Source organism: Zalophus californianus, chromosome X, assembly GCF_009762305.2.
Source record: "Zalophus californianus isolate mZalCal1 chromosome X, mZalCal1.pri.v2, whole genome shotgun sequence".
NCBI lineage: Eukaryota > Metazoa > Chordata > Mammalia > Carnivora > Otariidae > Zalophus > Zalophus californianus.
Window position 1 is genome coordinate 115870657 of NC_045612.1, and position 6334 is coordinate 115876990.

Below are 6334 nucleotides of genomic sequence, written 5' to 3' on the forward strand. Positions count from 1 at the left end.
CTAGATGACATCACTTGTGGGGGGAAAATGTCTCTCAGTATCTTTCTGGTGAAAATTTGTTTAACAGCCCATAGGTTCTTGGTCCTGAAAAAGGAGAGTGTGAGGAAGATATATGGGGAAATGGTTGTAAAGGTACTTGGTAACCTTTATAGGTGTTTTTTTAAAAGTTGTTGGCAATTTTTTGTTGGCTACTATACCTTGCTCAGTTAAATTTTTAGTCTTTAACAGGTAAACTCTAGCTTACTGATAATGTTAATCATGGATGATGATCATTAGAATAATGTTAAAGAATGAAGTAGGTATAGAAGAATTGGCTAATTCTTTTCTGGATATAGGAAAGGGTGTGTTCTGTGAGGTGGTAAATGAATGTACATGTATGAAAATTTAAGCCTAACAGTTCACTGATGCCTCTGCCCTCAATCTTTTTTTTTAAGATTTTATTTATTTATTTGACAGAAAGAGACAGTGAGAGAGGAAACACAAGCAGGGGGAGTGGGAGAGGGAAAGGCAGGCGTCCCGCAAGCAGGAGCCCAATGCAGGGCTCGATCCCAGGCCCCCGGGATCATGACCTGAGCCGAAGGCAGACGCCTAATGACTGAGCCAACCAGGCACCCCCCTCTGCCCTCAATCTTAAGGACATGTGTTATTTATGTAACCCCCTTCAAGTGGGGCTTATATACATCAAGGAGGTGCAGGGTTTTTTTTTTTTAATGAAAGAGAAACACATTTTCTGGAGAACCAAAGAGTGAACCAAGTACAACTGCTTGCTTGGGGACTGGCAATCTATGGCAGATTTACAATTGTCATGAGCCTATGACAGCCACTGTCATTTGCCTATCCCAACTCTCATCATAGTCTTCTTTTAGTAATACAACCCCAATTTTATTTAATATAACCATGGTTTTGCTTGAAGATTACATTTCCCCAGCCTCTCTTGCAATTAGATGTAGCCAAGTGACAAAGTATTGGCCAATGAAATGTAAAAGGATATATGTATGGCTTATAGGTAGTCTCTTTAAAAGAACCGCAATTCCCTTAATTACCTCTTTCTTGTTCCTACTGCCTGAAATGGGTGTAATGACTGGAGATCCATACTGGACCATAACGTGACCTTAAAAAAGGAAGCCACGTGCTAAGAATTATAAAACAGCATGATATTCACCAGGCTTCCTGTGACATGAAGCCACTATTCTAGCCCTGGCCTATTACCTCCTGGCCTATTACCTTCTTTTACTTCAGAGAAGAACAAAATTCATTTCCTTAAAGCAAGGTTTATTGTATAATATATAGTAAAATTCACTCTTTTTAGGTGCACAGTTCAATGAGTTTTGACAAATTTATACAGTCATGTTACCACCACCACATTCAAGATGTAGACCATTTCCATCCTGCCCAAAGAAGTTCCCTCATGTTCCTTTGCATTTAATCCCTCCCCCCATCTTGAGCCACTAGAGATCACGGATTTGATTTCTGTCCAAATAGTTTACCTTATCCAGAATGTCACATAATTGGAACCATACAGTATGTTGACTCTTCTGTTTGGCTTTTTTTGCTTAGCATAATGCTTTTGAGATTCATCCATGCCATTGCATGTATCAGTAGTTTGTCACTTTTTGTGGCTCAGGTACTACAATTTATTAATTCATTCACCACCTGATGGGTATTTGGAGTGTCTCCAGTGTTGGTAATTATAAATATAGCTACTATAACTATTTGTGTACAAGTCCTCGTATGGACACAGTTCGTTTCTCCTGAGTGGTACCGATGGGTAGTATGATAAGTTTACATTTAATAGTATAAGAATCTGCTATGCCCATTTTTACCCAGGCAGCAATGTGTAAGACTTCCAATTGCTCTGAATCCTTGTCAGCACTTGATAGTGTCAGAAATTTTCATTTTACCCATCCTAATAGGTGTGCAGTGGTATCTCATTGTGGTTTTAATTTGCATTTCTCTAATGACTAATAATGTTGAGCATCTTTTCCTGTGCTTATGTCATCTGTATCTCTTTTGTGAAGTGTATGTCCAAATCTTTTGCCCATATTTTTAGTTAATTGTCTTCTTAGTGTTGAGTTGTATTTAAGATATAAGTCCTTTATGAGACATGTGCTTTGTAAGTATTTTCTCCTAAAGTGTAATTTGTCATTTTCTCAACAGCGTCTTTAAAAAAACAGAAGTGTTTAATTTTGACGAAGTTCAATTTAGCAAATTTTTCTTTTGTGGTTTGTGCATTTTGTATCCTATTTAAGAATATATTGCCTGCCCCAAAGATTTTCTCTTATGTTTCCTTTTAGAATTTTTATAGTTTTAACACTTACATTTGGATTTATGATGTATTTCAAATTTATTTTTATATATGGTGCAAGGTAAAGGTTGAAGTTCACTTTTTTTGCCTATGGTTATCTAATTGTTCTAGCACCATTTACTGAAAGACTATCCTCCTTCCACATTGAATTACTTTGGCACCACTATTAAAAATTAATTTACCGTATATACAGGGGACTATTTCTGGACTCTATATTTAGCTCTGCTGATCTATGTATCTATCTTTACATCAATGCCATGCTGTCTTGATTACTGTAGCTTTATAGTAAGTCTTCTAATCGATAGTGAGAGTCCTCAACTTTGACCTTTTTGTTTTAAAAACTGTCCTGGCTAGGGGCACCTGGGTGGCTCAGTTGGTTAAGCATCTGCCTTCGGCTCAGGTCATAATCCCAGGGTCCTGGGATTGAGGCCCGCATCAGGCTCCCTGCTCAGCAGGAGGCCTGTCTCTCCCTCTCCCACTCCCTCTGCTTGTGTTCCCTCTCTCACTGTCTCTGTCAAATAAATAAATAAAATCTTTTTTAAAAAACTGTCCTGGCTATTTTAATTTCCTTAGTTTTCCATGGAAATTTTAGAGTTAGCCTGTCAGTTTCCACAAATAAGAATTGTAGGATTTTTACTGGAATTGCTTTGAATCTATAGATAATTTGAGAAGCATTGACAACCTAACAATTTTGAGCCTCTGACCCATGAACATGGCATACCAAGAGAAAAATAAAATTCAATCTCATTTAAGACCCTGTTGCTCACAGTTTGTTTTTACATTCAGCCAAGCCTAATGCTAATCAATACAGAGGCATCCACAACTTGTTATGAATGCATCAGACCTCAATTAAAAGAAATGGAGGTGCTAAAAAAGAAAAAACGATGGCAAAAGGACACTGGAGTCAACCTGAAAGAGCTTCAAATAGCCAAAAATGAAACAGTTTGAACCAAATAAATACTGATTGTACTGGACTGTAACCCAAAGAAGAAAACAAACATCCATGAATGCATACTGATATAAATACATCACTGAATAAATGGGGAAGAAGAAACAAATATTCCTTACATTAGAATTTCAACTAACATATATAGAAAGAAGGAGAAAAACAGAAAATCACCCTTAGAACACCACAGCAATAACTGCTGCAGGCAAGAGTCATTGATGTGTATGCGTATGTCGAATTCTTTAAACTTTACATTATGTATGTGCAGTTTGTTGTGTGTCAATTTCACTTTAGTAATACTGGAAAATTAATCTCGCTTTTATTCTCCAATGAAAAGTTAACAATGTGGTACTTCATTCAAGTACAGGAGGTGAGCTTTCTGTGGGCAGCAGAACTGTTGTAATACCTACAATTCAGGTATCAGACTATATCCATGGAAATAAGAGCAGGTTCTGTGGGTAATCTGCCCTTATGCTCTCACCCTTACCACATCAGGTGCTGGCCCAACTTCCAATAGCCAGCACTGCTTTTGCCTGCTGGACTGCTCTGGCTGCTAAAGGCCGACTTGGCCTGCCCATCTGTCAGGCCAGAAGTGCCAGGGAATTAATGTCCCCAGAGGAACAGCCCTCAACCTGTGACTTCTGGGAATTGACTGGTGTATAAATATCCCAGCTTTCTCACCTCTTGGGGGTAGTAACTCTGAAACACATGTTCTACAGTGTTCCCCAGAGGTCCAGAACAAGATTATGCTCTCCTATTGCCTACAGAGCTAACTGGTTTGATAATGTACCCTGTCTTCCCATGCTTCTCTCACTCCCCCCACTTCTCTACTGGCATTTCCTTTACTTCCAAATAAACTACTTGCTCTTGAATCCTTGTCTCAGGGCTGGCTTCTGGGGGAACCCAAACTAAGACAAAGATGTAGGGGGCACCTCTAGTGAATACATGAGCATCCGTAAGAAATATGGCTAAGAAACATACACCCCTTGAATAGAAAAACTACCACAAATTTCAGGAACCTAAAACTTTATTTTTCAGCCTATGAATACTTTAGAATTACTGTCTATAAAACCAGTGTGATTAAAAATAAGCAATACTCTCTCCTTCTGCCCCTCCTTCCTCTCTAAAGCATTAATTAATTAATTAAAAAGTAGGGGCACCTGGGTGGCTCAGTCAGCTAAGCAGGACTCTTGATTTCGGCTCAGGTCATGATCTCAGGCTTGTGAGATCGAGCCCCATGTCAGGCTCTGGCCTGGGCATGGAGCCTGCTTAAGATTCTCTCCCTCTGCCTCTGCCCTTCCCCTCCATCTCTTCCTCGAAAGAAAGAAAAGAAAAGAAAAGAAAAGAAAGAAAAGAAAAAAAAAGAAAGGAAGGAAGGAAGGAAGGAAGGAAGGAAGGAAGGAAGGAAGGAAGGAAGGAAGGAAGGAAGGAAGGAAGGAAGAAAGAAAGAAAGAAAGAAAGAAAGAAAGAAAGAAAGAAAGAAAGAAAGAAAGAAAGAAAGAAAGAAAGAAAGAAAGAAAGAAAGAAAGAAAGAAAGAAAGAAAGAAAGAAAGAAAGAAAGAAAGAAAGAAAGAAAGAAAGAAAGAAAGAAAGAAAGAAAGAAAGAAAGAAAGAAAGAAAAGCAATAATATATGCAACTAGCTTAGAGCCGATCTGCTTCTCACCATTTCTGATGGATAACTCAGGCAATCTTGACCATCACCCAGTTTATTCTCAGTCTAACAGTATGTATTTGTCTATTTGTCAAATGTTCATCAACTCTTCACCACTGGTGAAGAGTTGTTTTTGCTATCCCTTAGTTGTTTGTTTTCATAAGATATCTGAGAAGAAAAGAGGAGGGCAAGCTCATTACACAAAGCTTCAGCTTTATAAAGCAATTACTCATCCTAATGAGAGGGGGTGCTGAGCTCAAGGCTTGAATACAATGGGTTGACAATGCACAATTTGCATCATGTATTAACATGGCAATTAAAAGCCATGCGAAATCTAGATATTGGAAATGAAATGGTTCTGGAAATAGCAGCAGCTGACATAGTTACTTATCACATCTGAGGAGTGTTGGTAATTGTGATAGATTGGAAAAATTGTCCCAATTCTTTGCTTTTGCATGTACCTACACCCCCTTTGCCATGTAACTTTGCAGTGTTCTTCTGCTGTGTGTGGAGGTTCAGCTATATGGCTTCCTTTTGGACAAATATAGGAGAATATGACACAAGCAGAGGTTTGCAAAGAGCCTCCATGATTGGACTGGCTCGCTCTTGCCTTCTGTCATCACCATAAGAACATACTCGGGATGGCCTGCTGGTGGATAAGAGACATGTGGAGCACAGCCAAGTCGCCTCACTCATTTTAGCCAAGGTCATCTTGGACCAGCTGACAGTCAGCTAATTGCCAGAAATGCAGGTAAACCTGGGCAAGACCAGATATACTGCCCAGTTGAGCCATCACCAATCCAGAGACACATTAAACGTGTACATAATATTTTGAGCCACTGAGTTTTGCAGTGGCTGTTACATAGCATTCTGATGGAGATAACTAATACAATAAGGCTGGGGATTGAGGAGTATAACCTTTCTGGGGACAATGGGGCCCAAAACTCACATAAAAATGGATACATTTAGCAAGTCATCTGAATACTCATAAATATCTAGGTAAGTGATGGATTCTAAAACACCCATAGCAGAGATTGCAAACTGGTGGCCCACCATCCATATCTGGAGATGTGTTCCTATGGAATGGTGAAAGCATGATTTCCTGTCTTCTTTTCAGTCAGAAATAAGTGAATCCTATATATTAGAGAGCTCACCTCTATTGGCTTAAACTTCTTTCTCTACTACCAACTGGATGTAGAATCTAAAGGTAGACCTTGGGGGGTCAATAAAACTTGACTCTGTATCAGATAAGGTTCAGTCAGAGAAAAAGAACCACGAGGAATGATGTAGAATAAGAAGTGGTCATAGGGATCTGACCTGCAGCAATTATGGAAACTGGTAAAATGGTCTCAGTTTGGTTGTTTCTTCTGCATCTGGTGCAGAGCCTGTAGTCAAGTAGGCATGAGGTAGGCAAACACAGGGCAACTGAAA